The sequence below is a fragment of the Podarcis cretensis genome (assembly GCF_951804945.1).
Source record: "Podarcis cretensis genome assembly, chromosome: 2".
NCBI lineage: Eukaryota > Metazoa > Chordata > Lepidosauria > Squamata > Lacertidae > Podarcis > Podarcis cretensis.
In genome coordinates, this window is record NC_137171.1 from 116180255 (window position 1) to 116200308 (window position 20054).

Consider the following 20054-nt stretch of genomic DNA (forward strand, 5'->3'; position numbering starts at 1 on the left):
ACTTCCACTGAAGCTCTTTCCACATTCAATACATTTAAATGGTTTTTCCCCCGTGTGAGTTTGTTGGTGTCTTCTAAGCTGTCCATATTGGCTGAAGCTCTTTCCACATTCAATACATTTAAATGGTGTCTCCCCCATGTGAGTTCGTTGGTGTCTTCTAAGGTTTCCACTTTCACTGAAGCTCTTTCCACATTCAATACATTTAAATGGTTTCTCCCCTGTGTGAGTTCGTTCATGTATTCTAAGAGCTCCACTTCCACTGAAGCTCTTTCCACATTCATTACATTCAAATGGTTCCTCCCCCATGTGAGTTCGTTGGTGTCTTCTCAGTCTTCCACTGTGCCTAAAGCACATCCCACCTTCCATGCATTTAAACTGTTTCTTTGTTCTTTCCAATGAATTCACAGATGAATTCTTGCCATCATCTTCCTCACCTGTTTAGGAGTGGGGGGGGGAGAATCCTGTTAAGACTTTCAAGAAAGGAACTAAAAGGAATCCTGTTAAGACTTTCAAGAAAGGAACTAAACACATGTCAATCCCAATATGCACCTTCTCTTATTTTAACACTGTCTCCTTTCTCCACTGTCCTTTCTTATGTTCCAAACTTTTAGGAATGCAGATAAGATAATGGCAAGAAAAACACATGATCACTCACACTTAATAAACTGCATTATTTTATAATTTATGGTGGAACTGGCTTCTTAGACACATCCCTGTACAGTGGTACCTCGGGTTAAGTTCCGGAGGTCCGTTCTTAACCTGAAACTGTTCTTAACCTGAAACAGCACTTTAGCTAATGGGGCCTGCTGCTGCTGCTGCTGCAACACCAGAGCACTATTTCTATTCTCATCCTGAAGCAAAGTTCTTAACCTGAAGCACTATTTCTGGGTGAGCAGAGTCTGTAACCTGAAGTGTATGTAACTTGAAGCGTATGTAACCTGAGGTACCACTGTATTTCTCTTTTTCCATGAAGGAAATGATCACAGGCTTGAATAGCAGTCTCTCCTATGACTAAGAAGTAAAACTTTCATGTTACTATGCCACATGAAACTGAAAAAATATTGCAATATATTAGAACAGGCATCCTCAAACTTGGCCCTCCAGATGTTTTGGGTCTACAATTCCCATCATCCCTGACCACTGATCCTGTTAGCTACGGACGTTGGGAGTTGCAGTCCCAAAATATCTGGAGGGCCAAGCTTGGGGATGCCTGTATTAGAAGATAAGAGCTTGCTCGATTGGGCAAAGGCCCACCTAGTCCAGCATCCTGTTCTCACAGTGGCCAGCTAGATGCCTGTGGGAAACCAGCAAGCAGGATTTGTGTATAGGAGCCCTTCCTGTGTTTTCAGTCTAATCCTCTTTTTCAAGCTATACAAGTTGTTGGCCAACACACCTGTAGGATGGAAGCCCAGAGATTTAACTCAATAACTCTTCATCTAAAAAGCAAGAAAAATATTCCATTTAGAGTATTGATCATATTTTGGGCAATATTATGAAAGGTGTTTTAGCAGAAAAAATTCATCACAAACTGGCCTGCTTTCTACCAGGAGAATAGAAGGAATATAATTGATATTATTGAATATTTGGAAGTAAGAAATGAGAAAAAAGCGGCCTTAATGTTTATAGATGCTGAAAAGGCTTTTGATAATGTTTCATAGGCTTTTATGAAAACGATAAAAGAAAAAATGAATTTTGGGGAAGCATTTGGGAGAGGAATTGATGCAATTTATTCTTACCAACAGGCTATGCTGATTGTTAATAAGGTTATAACAGAAAAGTGTAAAATAACAAAGGGGACAAGACAAGGATATCCCCATCACCATTATTATTTATTTTGGTATTAGAGGCTCTGGCGAGAGAGAAAAAGTGGAGAAATTAATTAGAGGTATAACGGTAGGTAATAAACATATAATTAAAAGCTTTTGCAGTTGACCTTGTAATTACAGTGAAGGATCCCAAAAGTACTCCATCAAAGGTAGTAGAAAAGATACAGGACTTCGGGCAGGCTGGAGGCTTTAAACTAAACAGGATTAAGACTAGGTTTTTGGCAAAAAACACAATGAAGCAAGACAAAAAGGAATTACAACAGAAAAAAAAGTTAGTTATACATAAAAAGTCAAATACTGAGATATTTGTCTGACAGCTAAGAATATTAATATTTTTAAAGACAATTACGAGAATGTGTGGAAAGAAATAAAAAGAACTTTAGAGATATGGGGAAGAATGAATTTATCATTTTGGGGAAGAATATCAGTAATAAAAATTAATGTATTGCCAAAAATGTTATTTTTATTCCAATCAGTCCCGACAATAGGCAACGCAGGATGCTTTGAAAAATGGCAAGAAGATATATCTAGGTTTACCTGGAAAGGGAAGAAGCCAAGGATAGAAAATAAATTAGTAACAGATGTAAGAGAGAGAGAGGAGGTTTTGCCCTGCTGGATTTGAAACTTTATTATGAAGCATCCTGTATCTGCTAGAAACAGGAATGGATTACATTGGAAAACATAGATAATGTATTTTAGATTTGGAAGGACACAAATAATGGATAGCATGCATATTTATGGTAGGAAAAGGAAAAGGTGCATAGAGCTTTTCAGAATCATATAGTAAGAAAATCAATTTTCAGGGTATAGGAGAAGTATAAAAATTTGCTTGAGTAAAAAACACCCTGGTGGCTTTCCCCCCTTTAAAGCAATATCTCTGAAAAAAATGAATATGAGAAGTAATTGGCCGACTTATAGAGAGCTGTTAACTGAAGTTGAAAACCAACTGAAATTAAAAGATTCTGAAAAGATAAGGGAAGCTGTAACCGACTGGTTACAGTACCATCAACTAAATGATATCTTCAAGATAGACAAAAATAAAGGTTTTAGTTATGAGAAATCACAATTTCAAAATGAACTCTTAGGAAGTAACATAAAAAGTTCTGTCTAAAATGTATAACTTGCTCCTAGAACAGTATACAAAGGATGAACAGGTCAAATCAGTTATGACTAAATGGGAAAGGGACTTAGGACATAACATGCAAATGGCAGATTGGGAGAGGCTTTGTAAAACAGATCTGAAATTCACAGCTTGCTGTACATTGAAAGAAAACTACATGAAAAGGATGTACTGGTGGTATTTGACTCCTAGTAAGTTATCTAAAATGTATAGAGAAAGTTCAACTTTCTGCTGGAAATGTAAAGAAGAAGTGGGTACCTTTTGCTAAATGTGGTGGTGTAGTGGTTCTGGCCCCTTGCCGTGGCAAAGGGTCTTGAATAACTCAGAGAAGCTATGAAGTATGCCAAGCAGGGCACCCAAGATGAACAGGTCATAGTGGAGCGTTTTGACCAAATGTGATCTACCTGGAGGAGGAACTGGCAAGCCACTCCAGTATCCCTGCCAAGAAAACTCCATGGACAAAGACAACAGGCATATAAAAGTTATGACGCTGGAAGATGAGCCCTTCAGGTTGGAAGGCGTCCAACATGCTACTGGGGAAGAGCGGAGGACAAGTACAAATAGATTCAGAGCTGATGAAGCAGCTTGGCCAAAGCCGAAAGGACGCTCAGTTGCGGATATGCCTGGAAGTGAAAGGAAAGTCCAATGCTGTAAAGAAAAATATTGCATAGGAACCTGGAATGTAAGAACCATGAACATGGGTAAGTTGGATGTGGTCAAAAATGAGATGGCAAGAATAAATATTGACATCCTGGGCATCAGTGAACTAAAATGGATGGGAATGGGCGAATTCAGTTCGGATGACCATCGTATCTACTACTGTGGGCAAGAAACCCGTAAAAGAAATGGAGTGGCCCTCATAGTCAACAAAAGAGTGGCGAAAGCTGTACTGGGATGCAATCTCAAAAATGATAGAATGATCTCGATACAAATCCAAGGCAGACCTTTTAACATCACAGGCGGTTCGAATCCCTGCGGCGGGGTGCGCTCCCGCTGCTCGGTCCCAGCGCCTGCCAACCTAGCAGTTCGAAAGCACCTCTGGGTGCAAGTAGATAAATAGGGACCGCTTACCAGTGGGAAGGTAAACGGCGTTTCCGTGTGCGGCTCTGGCTCGCCAGAGCAGCGATGTCACGCTGGCCACATGACCCGGAAGTGTCTCCGGACAGCGCTGGCCCCTGGCCTCTTAAGTGAGATGGGCGCACAACCCCAGAGTCTGTCAAGACTGGCCCGTACGGGCAGGGGTACCTTTACCTTTACCTAATCCAAGTTTATGCACCAACTACTGGTGCTGAAAAAACTGAAATTGACCAATTCTATGAAGACTTACAACACCTTATAGAAGTGAGACCAAAGAAGGCTCAGATCACCAGCTTCTTATAGCAAAATTCAAGTTTAAACTGAAGAAAGTAGGAAAAACCACTGGGCCGGTAAGATACAATCTTAATCCAATCCCTTATGAATACACAGTGGAAGTGAGGAACGGGTTTAAGGATTTAGATTTGGTGGACAGAGTGCCTGAAGAACTATGGGTGGAGGCTCGCAACATTATACAGGAGGCAGCAACGAAAACCATCCCAATGAAAAGGAAATGCAAGTTAAAGCTTTCGTGGACGATCTACTCGTTATGACTGAAAACCCTAAAGAAAGTCTGAAAAGAATGCTGGAACTGATTAAAGAATTTGGAGAAGTGGCAGGCTTTAAGCTGAATATTACAAAAACAAAAATGCTTGTTAAAAATGTAACCACAGAGGAAAAGGACGACTTAGAAAAAATATTGGGCTTGAAAATCTCTTCAAAAGCGAAATACTTGGGTATTTGGATCACCCCCAAGAACATAAACTTATTTCAGGATAATTACACCAAAACTTGGCTAGAGATTAGAAAAAACTTGGTAACCTGGAGTAAACTAAAATTAACATTTCTCGGTAGGATTTCCATTATAAATATGAATGTGCTTCCAAAATTAATCTTTTTATTTCAAATGATTCCGATACTCAGTGAAGCAGGTTGTCTCAAGATATGGCAAAGAGAAATTTCCAAATTTTTGTGGGAAGGGAAGAAACCTAGGATTAAACACCTGATCTTAATAGACATAAAAGAGAGAGGAGGCTTTTCCCTACCCGACATAAAAGTTTATTATGAGGCAGCCTGTTTCACCTGGTTAAAAGATTGGTGCACGTTGCAGGATCCGGACCCCCTGGACCTGGAAGGTTTTGACAACCGTTGGGGATGGCACGCCTACCTAATATATGGAAAAGCGAAAATTCATAAAAATTTTACCAACCATATAATAAAGTCACTCTTTGCTGTATGGGAAAAATATAAAAACCTGATGGAGCCTAAAGTCCCGTGGTGGACTTCTCCAGTAGAAGCCATAGCAGTAAAACAGAAAAATACTCAGGAAAGCTGGCCAACATATAAAATACTTCTAAAAAATGAAGATAACCAAATAGAATTAAAAAAAAAATTGAGGAAATAAGAGAACACATTTCAGACTGGTTCCAATACCATCAGTTATTTGAAAAAATTAAATCTGACAAACAAAAGGGGTTCTCAGTAGAAACTTCCCGATTCAAATCTGATCTTGTAAATTCTACAAGAAAAACTCTTTCCAAAACTTACCGACTCCTCCTTGGCTGGACAGTCAAGGAGGAGGAGGTAACAGTGGCAATGGTGAAGTGGTCCCAGGATTTTGGACATTCAATAACCATGGCCCAATGGGAAAATTTATGGAAGATCAATTGGAAATTCACAAACTGCTACACGATTAGAGAGAACTTTCAAAAAATGCAACATTGATGGTATCTAACACCATGGAAACTTTCAAAAATGTATAAAAATGTGTCAAGTAATTGTCGGAGATGCGGAGACTGAGGAACATTCTACCATATGTGGTGGACATGTAGGAAAATACAGGTATTCTGGGAGAGTATACATGCAGAACTGCAAAAAATGCTAAATATCTCTTTCAATAAAAAACCAGAGGCCTACCTCCTGGGAATAACAGATTTGGATATTCGACGCCTGCTTCTTGGGAGAAGGGCAATGACAGGCCTAGACAGCATCTTGAGAAGTAGAGACATCACCTTGCCAACAAAGGTCCGTATAGTTAAAGCTATGGTTTTCCCAGTAGTGATGTATGGAAGTGAGAGCTGGACCATAAAGAAGGCTGATCGCCGAAGAATTGATGCTTTTGAATTATGGTGCTGGAGGAGACTCTTGAGAGTCCCATGGACTGCAAGAAGATCAAACCTCTCCATTCTGAAGGAAATCAGCCCTGAGTGCTCACTGGAAGGACAGATTGTGAAGCTGAGGCTCCAGTACTTTGGCCACCTCATGAGAAGAGAAGACTCCCTGGAGAAGACCCTGATGTTGGGAAAGATGGAGGGCACAAGGAGAAGGGGGCGACAGAGGATGAGATGGTTGGATAGTGTTTTCGCGGTTACCAGCATGAGTCTGACCAAGCTGCGGGGTGCAGTGGAGGACAGGAGTGCCTGGCGTTCTCTGGTCCATGGGGTCACGAAGAGTCGGACACGACTAAACGACTAAACAACAACAACAAATCTTTTTATATGCGACGGCGGCAGCAAGAAATTTGATCGCAGCAAAATGGAAGAGTAATGAAATCCCCTCTATACAAGACTGGATCCAAAAGCTGACAGAATATGCCGAATTAGATGGTTTATCAGAAAAAATAAAGAATAAATCCAAACAGGAATTTGTTTCTAAATGGGAGGTTTTCAAGGAATATCTGAAAAATAAATATAGGAGTTTAAATTCGGTTGCAGCATTCGAGGAACTTCAGTAATAGTTGCTAGGTAGAGAGAAGAAATTAGATTTATTGAGAATAAGTTTAATTATGAAAAAAATGTGCATTGGTAATAAGTAATATGAACTTGAAATATGGAATAGACGGGAAGTTGGGTCTTTAGTGTTAAGACCAATAGATGTTTTATTGTTTGCCAATAAAATTATGCGTCTATGGTTATTTTTGTAATTTGTGTGTAATTTGGTATTTGTGTTTTTTTGTGTGTGTTTTCTTGTTTTTTCTTGTTGTATAAATAAATATTTTTTTAAAAAGGAAAAAAAAAGAAAAAAAAGAAAAGGAAATGCAAGAAAGCAAAGTGGCTGTCCAACGAGGCCTTACAAATAGCGGAGGAGAGAAGGCAAGCAAAATGAGAGGGAGATAGTGAAAGATATAGGAAATTGAATGCAGATTTCCAAAAAATAGCAAGGAGAGACAAGAAGGCCTTCTTAAATGAGCAATGCAAAGAAATAGAGGAAAACAACAGATGGGAAGAACCAGAGATCTGTTCAAGAAAATTGGAGATATGGAAGGAACTGTCAGGGAACTGCCATCGGAGCGCAGGGTGGTGGAGAGGCTCTCGGATGCTGAGGAGGGAACCAGCCGGGGAAGAGGGAGGGCTTCCGCTGAAGAAGGAGGGGAGGAGGAGACAGCGTCGGAGATAAGGCTCAAAGACGCTTCAAGCGAGACCAGCGGTGAGAGCTCAGGACCTCCCCTTGCAACGCCCACTCTGCGCAGAAGGCTGTCGCGCAGGGAATCAAGGAGGAGACTTTCTGTCAAAGAACTTTTATGTTGGAAGAAGTTCCGGAAGCGCCCACTGACGGATTCTGCCAGTGATTAAGACAGTCACGCAGTGAGGGCTGTCCGGCTAGGGAGAGTTTGAACCAACTCCTCTACTTAGAGAGGTTTGGCGCTTACGCACAAGCAACCCCTTATCCCATTACAGCAATCTGTCAGTCTTTGACGTTGTTTGTGCGGAGGAGGGCATCATGAGCAAACCAGAGGGAGTCGGCAGAGCAGACGGAGCCAGGGGAGGACCAACTCTGGAGGAGAGAAACAGAGATTTGGAACACCAGCTGGCACTGCTAGCGGCGCGACTCGATGAAAGGCGAGCTTAGGATGCACAGGGGAAACCCACCCCCATAGCAAGGAAGGTACCAGGACTAGTGCAGAAGTTTGGGGGCGATCCAAGGGACTACCAGGCCTTTAAGACAGAGGTGCAGTATGCACTGGACCTGCAGTATGATGACTTTGTGGACGAGGGGGCGAGAGTAGCCTTTGTTATCAGACACCTGGAAGGGGGGGCCAGAGAATGGGTTAGACCCCTGATGGCATCGGATAATGCTGCCTTGAAAGACTTGAGGAAATTTTTTTCGGCCATGGACTTGATGTTTTCCAGCCAAATTGAGCAGAGCGTTGTACGCAGGCAGTTGATGGCATGCAAACAAGGGAATCAATCAGTCAGAGAGTACTGGTCGCGATTTGCCATGATCATTCACTGACTGGGGTGGGATCTGACTTCGGACCCGATTCAGATGTTATTTGAGGAGGGCCTAGCCCCCGCAGTGAAAGACGAACTTTCCCGCACGCCCCGTCCGCAGTCGATGGATCAGCTGACCAAAGCTGCGCTTGCGATTGGAGCGAGGCAGGAAGCTAGGGCTCTAGAGAAGCGGGAAGGCAGAGGAGAGCGTTGGAGTGACTTCCGCATTCCTGAGATACCTGAACAGCCTTCCCAGCCAGTGGAGCCAATGGAGATCGGAGGCGCGCGCATGGAGTTTCAAATTCCAACGAAGGGCGAAAGAGGGAGGGGAAAGCCGCCAAGAAGTGTTTCCTCTGCCAACAGCCCGGACATTTTGCCAGGGTCTGCCCTCAAAGGAAGGCATGGCAAGGAATGGTGGGGGCTGTTGGGAGTGAAGAGGAGGGGCTCAAGGAGCAGGTAAAAGCCAACGCCTGGCTGCCGACGACAGGGCACAGCAACCAGGCCAACGACCAGTGAATGTGCCCAAGCCAGAGCCCCCCCCAGCAGCCATCGCAATAGAAGTGGTGCTAGAGCTACCCAACGGACACCCACTCAAGATAAAGGCGCTGTTGGACTCAGGCAGTTCTTGCAACTTCATGAGCAAGGAATTTGCATCAGAGCACCAGCTGCAGACTCTACCCCTAGGTAGTCCCTTGCAAGTCACCACCATTGATGGGAGGGAACTCCTGGGAGGAGAAGTGACCCAACAGACGGTTCCCATGAAAATGAGGGTGGCCAGGCACACGGAAGTCATTGCCTTTCACGTCGCCACCCTGGTGGGGCAACCCATCATACTGGGAATGAGCTGGCTGGCGCTACACTATCCGTTAGTGGGATGGCACCAGCGGACGGTCTCTTTCGGGTCAGCTCACTGCTTGGAACACTGCCATGGGGGGGAAAACCCGAGGATGGCAATGGCCAGAGTGGCAGGGCTGGCGGTGGGGGGGAAAGGGGAGTTACCATCGCAATACGCTGACCTGCAAGACATCTTCAGTGAGAAAGAAGCGGATAGGCTGCCCCCACATAGGCCCTTTGACTGTCAAATTAACCTACTCCCGGGAGCTCAGCTGCCAGTGGGCAAACTGTACGCCATGTCGGACAGGGAAATGCAGGAGTTGAGGGAGTTTATAAACAAGAACCTAAAAAGAGGTTTCATAAGGGAGTCAAGGGTGGTGGGAGGCAGTCCGGTGTTCTTCGTAGACAAAAAAGACACTAATAAGCCCAGGCTGGTAGTGGACCTCCGGGCTGTCAACTCAGTATCAGAACCAGTAGCCTTCCCCATGCCCAGGATTGACAGCATTTTGACCAGGGTTAGGAAGGGAAAGATTTTCACCAAGCTGGACCTAAGGGGGGCGTACAATCTGATCAGAATGAGGGAGGGGGATGAATGGAAAACCACCATGTTCACCCCTCTGGGGGCCTTCGAGTACCTCGTTATGCCTTTTGGATTACAAGGGGGTTCAGCCTGCTTTCAATCATTCAGGCATCACGTCCTAGGACCCTTGCTGTACAAGAACTGCGTAGCCTTCTTAGAAGACGTGTTGATTTACTCATAGGACGAGGAGCAGCATGTCAGAGATGTCCGCGAAGTGCTAAGCAGGTTACAGGAGCACCAGCTGTGGGTCAAACTGGAGAAGTGCCAGTTCCATACTCGAGAGGCGGAATTCCTGGGGTACCGGCTGTCCGACAAGGGATTATCCATGGATCCGGGCAAAGTACAAGCGGTACTGGAATGGAAGACACCCAAAACACGGAAGGACGTGCAGAGGTTCCTGGGGTTTGGAAATTTCTATCGGAAGTTCATCAAAAACTTTGCCCACTTAACTGCACCCATCACCGATTGCCTCAGTAGTAAGAAGAAGTTTGCATGGACGGAAGAGGCGCAGCAATCGTTCGACATGCTAAAGAAGGTGTTCGCTTCGGAGGAGCAGCTCTTGCACGTCAATCTGCAGAAACCAATGAGGGTGGAGACCGACGCATCGGACAGAGCGGTTGGGGCAGTACTGCTCCAGCCAGGGGAGGATCCGTCCGACTGGAGACCGTGTGCCTTCTTCTCCAGGAAGTTGAACAAGTCGGAACGGAACTACACCGTGTATGACCGGGAGCTGCTGGCGATTTATGAAGCGTTTCGACGCTGGAGACACCTGCTAATAGGTGCACAGCACAAGATCCAGGTGTGCACGGACCATAAGAACCTGGAATACTGGAGGACAGCAAGAGTACTCAACCAGAGACAAGTGCGGTGGGCGCAGGAGTTTTCCAAGTTCCATTTTGAAATTCGCTACGTACCGGGGGAAGAAAACGTAAGGGCGGACGCTCTCTCCCGGAAGCCAGAATATATGGAGGGAGAGGAAGCGCCGGAAGAACGACACGTGATACCTGAGGACCGCTGGGTGTGTGGGGCATTACTGGTTGGGCAACGGGAACTGGCTGAGGGGACAGAAGGCGACGAGTACGCCCAAAACAAGCTCAGAGAGCTCAGGGGAGCAGGGGGAAGCCCGGGGGGTTTTGAGGAAAGAAATGGGGCGCTGTATTACAGGGGGGTGTTGTATATACCAGAAGGGGAATTGAGGAGCAGAGTACTCAAACAGTTACACGACAGCCCCACGGCGGGACATTTTGGTCAACACAAGACCATGTTGCTGGTCACCAGACAGTTCTGGTGGCCAAAGGTGAGGGAAGATGTACGAGAATATGTCAGGGGGTGCGATCGCTGCCAGTGAGCCAAGAGGGAGAGGGCAGCACCAGCGGGGTTGCTGGAACCATTACCCACAACCAGAAAGGCCATGGGAGGCAGTGTCCATAGATTTTATGACAAATTTGCCCAAATCTAGGGGGGAAACGGCGGTCATGGTGGTAGTCGACTTATTAACTAAGATGTGTCATTTTATAGCTTGCTCACACGCGGTGACGGCGGAGGAAACCGCCAAGCTGTTTGTAGAACACATTTTTAGGTTGCATGGCGTCCCCTTGAGGTTGGTCTCTCACAGAGGAAAACAATTCACGTCCAGGTTCTGGAGGAAGCTCATGAGCCTACTGCACGTGGAGGTCAATTTCTCGACGGCCAGGCACCCAGAAACCAACGGGCAAGCGGAAAAGGCTAACAGTATATTGCAGCAATACTTGAGGTGCTACGTCAATGAGAGGGAGAGTGACTGGGTGGAGAAATTAGCCCTGGCCGAATTTGCCTACAATAACGCCGAGCATGTGTCCACGGGCATGAACTCGTTTATGGCCAATTATGGTTGTCACCCCAGGGCCTTTCCAGGGGGAGGGGAGGAAAGATGGAGTGTACCGGCGGCGGAACAGTTCGTAGAAGAAATGGAAGCTCTACACCAGCAGCTTAAGTTGAATTTGGAGAGGGCCAAGGAAGCGTACAAAAGGCAGGCAGATAGGAACAGGAGGGAAGGAGAGACCATAAGGGTTGGGGACCGGGTGTGGCTGTCAACACAAGGGTTACCGTTCAAGGGAGGTTGTAAGAAATTGAGACCAAGACGACTGGGACCCTTCGAGGTTACACAACAGGTGAATCCGGTGGCATTCAGGCTCAAACTGCCGGACAAAATGAAACTACATCCGGTATTTCATAGATCATTACTATCACCATACAGGGAAGGAAGGGAATTTCAGGGACGAGAGGGAGAGGTTCCCGCGACACCACAGGTAGAAGAGAGGGAGCGCAGCAGTCATGTAGCAGAAATACTAGATTCAAGGTGGAAGGGTAGACAGGTGGAGTACCTAGTGGCTTGGGAGGGGGAACCTGAGTCAGAAAATGCATGGGTACCAGCGGAAACAATCAAGGACGAGTTTCTCTTGGGAGAGTTTCACCGCAGGTTCCCAAGGAGGTCCAAACCCTTAGCTAGGTTCTGGGAGGAGCAATTTGGCACCACCGACGATGAAGAGGATTTTGAGGGATTTCAGGACTCGGGGCAGGAAGGAGAAGAAGGATCTGAAGAGGTGGAATCAGATTGGGAAGATTTTTCAGGAGGAAGGAATAGGAGTAGGTGGAGAGCAGTTTTTGAGTCATCGGAAGATGGGGGAGATTCTTTCCGGGGGTTCCCAGCCTCACCGCCCAAAGAAAGGGAAAGGACAGGGGGTGAGGGGGGGCCTGGAGGGGAGGTGGATGTCAGAGAACTGCCATCGGAGCACAAGGTGGTGGAGAGGCTCTCGGATGCTGAGGAGGGAACCAGCCGGGGAAGAGGGAGGGCTTCCGCTGAAGAAGGAGGGGAGGAGGAGACAGCGTCGGAGGTAAGGCTCAAAGACGCTTCAAGCGAGACCAGCGGTGAGAGCTCAGGACCTCCCCTTGCAACGCCCACTCTGCGCAGAAGGCTGTCGCGCAGGGAATCAAGGAGGAGACTTTCTGTCAAAGAACTTTTATGTTGGAAGAAGTTCCGGAAGCGCCCACTGACGGATTCTGCCAGTGATTAAGACAGTCACGCAGTGAGGGCTGTCCGGCTAGGGAGAGTTTGAACCAACTCCTCTACTTAGAGAGGTTTGGCGCTTACGCACAAGCAACCCCTTATCCCATTACAGGAACATTTCGTACAAAGATTACCATAATAAAGGACAAAAGTGGTAAGGACCTAACAGAAGCAGAAGACATCGAGAAGAGGTGGCAAGAATACACAGAGGAATTATTCCAGAAAGATATGGATGTCTCGTATACCCCAGGTAGTGTGGTTGCTGACCTTGAGCCAGACATCCTGGAGAGTGAAGTCAAATGGGTATTAGAAATCACTGCAAATAACAAGGCCAGTGGAAGTGATGGTATTCCAGCTGAACTATTTAAAATTTTAAAAGATGATGCTGTTAAGGTGCTACACTCAATATGCCAGCAAGTTTGGAAAACTCAGCAGTGGCCAGAGGATTGGAGAAGATCAGTCTACATCTCATCCCAAAGAAGGGCAGTGCCAAAGAATGCTCCAAGTACCGCACAATTGCACTCATTTCACACGCTAGCAAATAATAAATTATTATTATTATTATTATTATTATTATTATTATTATTATTATTGCAAGGTTATGCTTAAAATTCTACAAGGAAGGCTGTGGTAAAGGTCCCCAGCTGGTCGCCCCTCCCTCACCTGCCTTTGCTCTCCGGCCTGGCCAGGTTTCTGGAGCAGGGCTGGCAGACACTTTACTTTTTTCAGACTCAGGATATAACAGAACTGGTATTGCTGCCACCACTCCCTTTATCCCGGGGAACCCGGAGCCACAAGCCCAGGGAGCAGGGTGTGCCCCTTTTATTGCTGGTTACCCCACGCTACAAGTTGCTTCCACAACTTGCAGGCAGAAATTCTCAGGTAGAGCGCAACCAAGAAGTCAGGCGCTAGACTTAGCTTTTCCCTCGAATAGGCACACAATGCAAGAGAAAGTTTCTTTCTTAAAATTTATTTTAAAAAATATAAAGCAAACATGCTTAAAAGCAGGCAGTTCTTTTGTGGATTACAAGTAAGGAAAAGAACAACATTGTAGAATATACCGTATTTTTTGCTCTATAAGACTCACTTTTCCCCTCCTAAAAAGTAAGGGGAAATGTGTGTGCGCCTTATGGAGCGAATGCAGGCTGCGCAGCTATCCCAGAAGACAAAACAGCAAAAGGGATTGCTGCTTTCGCTGCGCAGCGATCCCTCTTGCTGTTCTGGCTTCTGGGATTCAGAATATTTTTTTTCTTATTTTCCTCCTCCAAAAACTAGATGCGTCTTGTGGTCTGGTGCGTCTTATAGAGCGAAAAATACGGTAACTGACTACACACTCACTTCAAACCCCCAGATAGAGAAAGGTAATTAAAAGTCCTTTAGTTGATCCGCATCCAAAGACAAAAGAGAAACTCCATCACGAAAGGACGACGACTGTTAGCCAGGTGGGCTGCTAACAGTCGTGCGAAGTTGCAGGATGCAGAGCTTGCTTTTCTCAGCCATTCTTAGGATCTTTATTCACAAATCTGACTTGGAACCAGAACCCAGAGCCCAATCAAAACCCTTGATTACATTCAAATTCACCAATGACCAACGCATACACTAATAATTTCAACTTGTGACAGCTGGGCCCATTAAGTTCTCAAAACTAGGATCAAAGCGGTTCCTCCCTTTCGTGGAGCTTATGCAGATGTACATTCTTGGGCAATTAAAAGATAGATAACAACACTGGGTGAATGTGAGTAACTTATCCCCCAGGTGGCAAGCCCTCTAATCAACTAGAGAGTTCCTTCCTGCAGTAAACCTTTCACACCCTCGGAGCCTGCTGGTCTGCAAGGTTAAAGAAACAGGACCTCTTTCCCATAATTCTTGTGGCATTTACCTACTCACAAGACTTTGCTCTCTCTCTTGACCAAAGTTTTTAAGATACTGAGACTCCTAACTTTACTACAAAGGCTTAAGCAGTATGTGGAACGAGAACTCCCAGAAGTGCAAGCTGGATTTAGAAGAGGCAGAGGAACCAGAGACCAAATTGCAAACATGCGCTGGATTATGGAGAAAGCTAGAGAGTTCCAGAAAAACATCTACTTCTGCTTCATTGACTATGGAAAAGCCTTTGACTGTGTCGACCACAGCAAACTATGGCAAGTTCTTAAAGAAATGGGAGTGCCTGATCACCTCATCTGTCTCCTGATAAATCTCTACGTGGGACAAGAAGCTACAGTTAGAACTGGATATGGAACAACTGATTGGTTCAAAATTGGGAAAGGAGTACGGCAAGGCTGTATATTTTCTCTCTGCTTAAATGCAGAATTCATCATGCGAAAGGCTGGGCTGGATGAATCCCTAGACAGAATTAAGATTGCTGGAAGAAATATCAACAACCTCAGATATGCAGATGACACAACCTTGATGGCAGAAAGTGAGGAGGAATTAAAGAACCTTTTATTGAGGGTGAAAGAGGAGAGGGCAAAATATGGTCTGAAGCTCAACATCAAAAAAACGAAGATCATGGCCACTGGTCCCATCACCTCCTGGCAAATAGAAGGGGAAGAAATGGAGGCAGTGAGAGATTTTAATTTCTTGGGATCCATGATCACTGCAGATGGTGACAGCAGCCACGAAATTAAAAGACGCCTGCTTCTTGGGAGAAAAGCAATGACAAACCTAGACAGCATCTTGAGAAGTAGAGACATCACCTTGCCAACAAAGGTCCGAATAGTAAAAGTTATGGTTTTCCCAGTAGTGATGTATGGAAGTGAGAGCTGGACCATAAAGAAGGCTGATCGCCGAAGAATTGATGCTTTTGAATTATGGTGCTGGAGGAGACTCTTGAGACTCCCATGGACTGCAAGAAGATCAAACCTCTCGATTCTGAAGGAAATCGGCCCTGAGTGCTCACTGGAAGGACAGATCGTGAAGCTGAGGCTCCAATACTTTGGCCACCTCATGAGAAGAGAAGACTCCCTGGAAAAGACCCTGATGTTGGGAAAGATGGAGGGCACAAGGAGAAGGGGACAAGAGAGGACGAGATGGTTGGACAGTGTTCTCGAAGCTACCAGCATGAGTTTGACCCAACTGCAGGAGGCAGTGGAAGACAGGAGTGCCTGGCGTGCCCTGGTCCATGGGGTCATGAAGAGTCGGACACGACTAAACGACTAAACAACAACAACAAGTTATCTAAAATGTATAGAGTAAGTTCAAATATCTGCTGGAAATGTAAAGAAGAAGTGGGTACCTTTTGCTTTATGTGGTGGTCATGTAAGATAACAGTATCATTTTGGGAAATGGTACATAATGAATTGGAAAAAAATGTTTAAAATAAATTTTGTTAAGAAACCAGAAGCTTATTTATTTGGAATTACAGGTACTGAGATCCCAAAAGACCAGGAAAGACTATGTATGCGACAACAGCAGCACAGATGTTATTATCCCAAAGATGGAAAGATGCAATAATCCCAACTAGGGAAGAATGGCAAGCCAAACTGCTGGACTGTGCCGAAACGGCAAAATTAGCCGTGAGACTCAGGAATCAAGAAAACAAGGATTTTAAAAAGAATGTGGAAAATTTATAATTTACCTATGAGATTACTGCAAGCAAATCAAAATGTTAGCTGGACTTTTGGAATCACTTGTAAATACGTTTATGGACAATTTAGATAGATGAAAACTTTGGAGAATGTAACTATACCGTGGTACCTCGTGTTACGTAACGCTCTGGTATTTTCCCGGGTTTTGCCGCTTGCACGCGTAGAAACACTCTATTGCGCCGTGTATGTGTGCAGAAGCGGTCCTCCGGTTTGCAAAAATATTGGGAACCATCAGGAGCTTCGGAACGGATCCCGTTTGCAACCGGAGGTACCACTGTATGTAGTTTTGGAAAAATTAATATAAGGACCCATGAAAGGGACGGAGCGAAGTCATGTGATTCAGAGAATCTCATGAAATGATTATATAAATGTCTTTGATATAAACTTGTATTTGTAAAAACCAATAAAAATATTTTTTTAAAAAACAAAAACGGAAGTCCATAGATTGACTATGCTTCTGTTAATTCATCATTTGCAAACCCAGAAGCAGGTGTTCCTGTTTTTGAACTTTTCCTCGGAAACTGAACGTGCTCCTAAGCTTCCATTTTTACTGTTGAGCAGCAAATTTAACACCCCCCATTGTAATTAAGGCTTTTTTCACCCCATTTGTTCCCTTGCAGTTAATTTAAGCTCCCCCCCTATCATTTGGTGCTTAATTTTTTTCCTATTTTTTGCGTTTTTTTTGTGTGGCTTTTTCATTTTTGACTGTGGCTTGTTTTTTGTTTTAATTTTAATTTTTATCAGCTACAATGCTGTCTTATTTTATGGTACAGAACACTGATTATTACTTTCGTTTTATGGATCAATTGTCTTATTAGAGAGTAAAATTCATGTTAAATTGCTGTTTTAGGGGTTGTTCTTAAAAGACTGGAACGGATTAATCCATTTTGCATTACTTTCTATCACGCCTTGGTTTTGGAACGCTTTAGTTTTGGAAGACTTCTGGAACCAATTATGTTTGAGTACCAAGGTACCACTGTAACTCCTAAGATTTAAAATCCTGGAGGAAGAAAATCTGCCCCCACTACTTTATGAAAGGGATTCAAGAAACAAAGAGCTGCTTTGGAGAAGGCCTCACCCTCCTCCTCCTTAATGTCAGGAACTTCCTTCCATTTGTCTCCTCTCCATCCTTTCCTCTTTCTCCCTCCACCATCCATCTATCCCTGTCCCCATCTCCTCTCCCCTGGAACTCACCAGATTTTTCCAAGGGTCCTGGGAGGGAATGCTCAGATGTTGTGGGGAGGGATGCGGGAGACAGCCTGACCAGGTCAACCGTCCATCTTCCTCCTTCCATCCTGGCCAGGGTTGCAGGTTCAGTCTCAGCTAGGCTTGCAGGTTCAGCTTCCTGAGGAGCGCAGAAGCCAGAGTAAGTTGCAGCTTCCTGGGAGGGAGGGAAGAAGAAGCCAAGGGAGTCTGAGAGCCCCTGCAGGGATTCTCCTGCCCAAGACATTCTGCTGCTAGGCACCCCCTTCCCAAGATCTCCACCCATTTTCAAACACCTTTCATCACCTTTCAATTCCTTTCATCACCTCCTTTTCTTTTTTATTTATTTTCTTTTCTTTATTCAATCTTTATTGGCTTATAAAAAGGAAAAGAAACAAAACAAAAAAGCACAATACATCTGCAGCGCCTGGTTCACTTCATGGTTTACTGGGATTGTGAATGAACACGTCCTCTGCCTTCCATGCGGTGGGAGTGGGGGGGTTAAAAGTGGTGAGGAGACCCCCCCTCCAGTCCTTTTGGGAAACAGGAGCTTTGGTCAGGAGTAAACAACTTAGATGGCAAGTTCACAAGAGAAGCACTTTGGAGCACTGCTTTCTAATACTATGCGTTTGAACCTAGAGGACAGCATACACGTTCACACCACGGGATTCCTTAAAGAGGGCACTTCTTTAAATTCAAAGGCCATTTCTACAAAATGGAAGTCTTCTGCTGGCAGCCCTGTACAGGAAAGTTTTCGATGTTTTAAATTTTGGGGTGTTTTTGTTGGAAGCAACACAGTCAGATGGGCAGGGGGCAAGTAATGAATTATTTGTTTTTATTATTAGTAGTATTATTCCCTCCTAAGCCCATCCTGTTATGCATGCTGATCAAAGACTTTGTCCCAACCTCTCCCTTGACCGCAAGAGGGCTTCCTATTTTTACTGCAACTCTTTACATTTCTATACTGCCCTTCCTGCAAGGATCACAGGGCAGCTTACGAGAGAAAAACACAGAGATGCATAGCAGAGTAAGAAATAAAAACAACAACCCCCCTCCCCAATAAGATAAGGTCCTCCTCCGAGGGGTCTTCTTCTGGGGTATAGATACTAAATTTAAATTAATACTATTAAGGCGATCCAGGCCAGCAATGCCCACCCCTCTCCCCTTGCCCGCCTCCTCGCCTGCAACTCCCTTTGCACCAGATCCCTGCAGGAGGAAGCTTCTCCCCCCCCCACCTTCAAGGCCCCCCCCTTTAAGAAAAGAGCTCCCTTCCCTCCCTTCCCTCCTCCCCATCCGGGGGCTTCTCATCCTGGACCCCCTCGCAAAGCCCCTTCCCTCCTTCCCCGCCATTGGCTTTGCACTCACCCGAAATCCCGGGCAGCGGGGGCGGGAATGGGAGCCCCCGCGTGGGAGGCAGGGAGTGAGGGCGCTTAATTAGGAGGCTTGATTAGGAAGAAGCCCCTCCTCCGCCTCCGAAGGACGCAGCCTCGCTTCCCGCCTCCTCCCCTCCCTCCCTCCTTTCCAAGCTCCAATATTATCTCGGCTGGTGAAGCCGGAAGTGGAGGCAACTCTGGGGAGGAAGGAGAAGCTTGTTTCCACGCTCAGCCTCTTGTCTGTTATTTGATAATTGGGGGAAGCAAATCCTTGTAGCACCCAAGCAAAGGGGAGACGAGGGAGGGAACGTGTGCATGGGGAATATAAGCTCATTCTTCACTCCAGCTGGACTGTGCCTGCTTTGGAGCCCCGCTTTTGCAAGAACGTATTGTCCTCGATAAGGGACGCAGGTGGCGCTGTGGGTTAAAGCCTCAGCGCCTAGGGCTTGCCGATCGAAAGGTCGGCGGTTCGAATCCCTGCGGCGGGGTGCGCTCCCGCTGCTCGGTCCCAGCGCCTGCCAACCTGGCAGTTCGAAAGCACATCAAACTGCAAGCACCTCCGGGTGCAAGTAGATAAATAGGGACCGCTTACCAGCGGGAAGGTAAACGGCGTTTCCGTGTGCGGCTCTGGCTCACCAGAGCAGCGATGTCACGCTGGCCACGTGACCCGGAAGTGTCTCCGGACAGCGCTGGCCCCTGGCCTCTTAAGTGAGATGGGCGCACAACCCCAGAGTCTGTCAAGACTGGCCCGTACGGGCAGGGGTACCTTTACCTTTACCTTATTGTCCTCAATAAGGGACGCTGGTGGCGCTGTGGGTTAAACCTCAGAGCCTAGGGCTTGCCAATCAGAAGGATGGCAGTTTGAATCCCTGCAATGGGGTGAGCTCCCGTTGCTCTGTCTCTGCTCCTGCCAACCTAGCAATTCGAAAGCACAAAGTGCAAGAAGATAAGGAGATACCTGTTGTAAACAAAATCTGCCCTTATTCCCTTATGGGGGACACAAGAGCCTTTATAGAGTCCTTTGCAAGTTCTCCATCAGTAGGAGAAAATAACAGAGGCCAACCAGAGAATATTGAGAAGCAAAGCAGCTAGTAAGCCTGATCTTTATTGAAGTGTTGCAACAGAGTGCTCCCCTCACATGCAGGAGAAAGGAGGAGGATCCAGAACAAAGGTGTGCCTGCCCTTATATAGATCATTTAA

At 45.7% G+C, this 20054-nt stretch overlaps 1 long non-coding RNA gene across 2 annotated transcripts in view; it reads right to left on the bottom strand.

The window, feature by feature from the left end:
* The window catches only part of LOC307209170, a 36785-nt gene extending 17517 nt beyond the window's left edge, over positions 1 to 19268 (bottom strand). Inside the window, exons 1-3 of one of the 2 annotated variants that reach the window (XR_013835375.1) lie at positions 18847 to 19268; positions 17473 to 17659; positions 169 to 434 (exon numbers count right to left, since the gene is read on the bottom strand). This is a non-coding gene — a long non-coding RNA (uncharacterized lncRNA). Of the gene's footprint in view, positions 1 to 168; positions 435 to 17472; positions 17660 to 18846 lie in introns of those variants that run through there. The other variant, XR_013835374.1, reaches the window with a different exon arrangement.
* Positions 19269 to 20054: the final 786 nt, after the last annotated feature.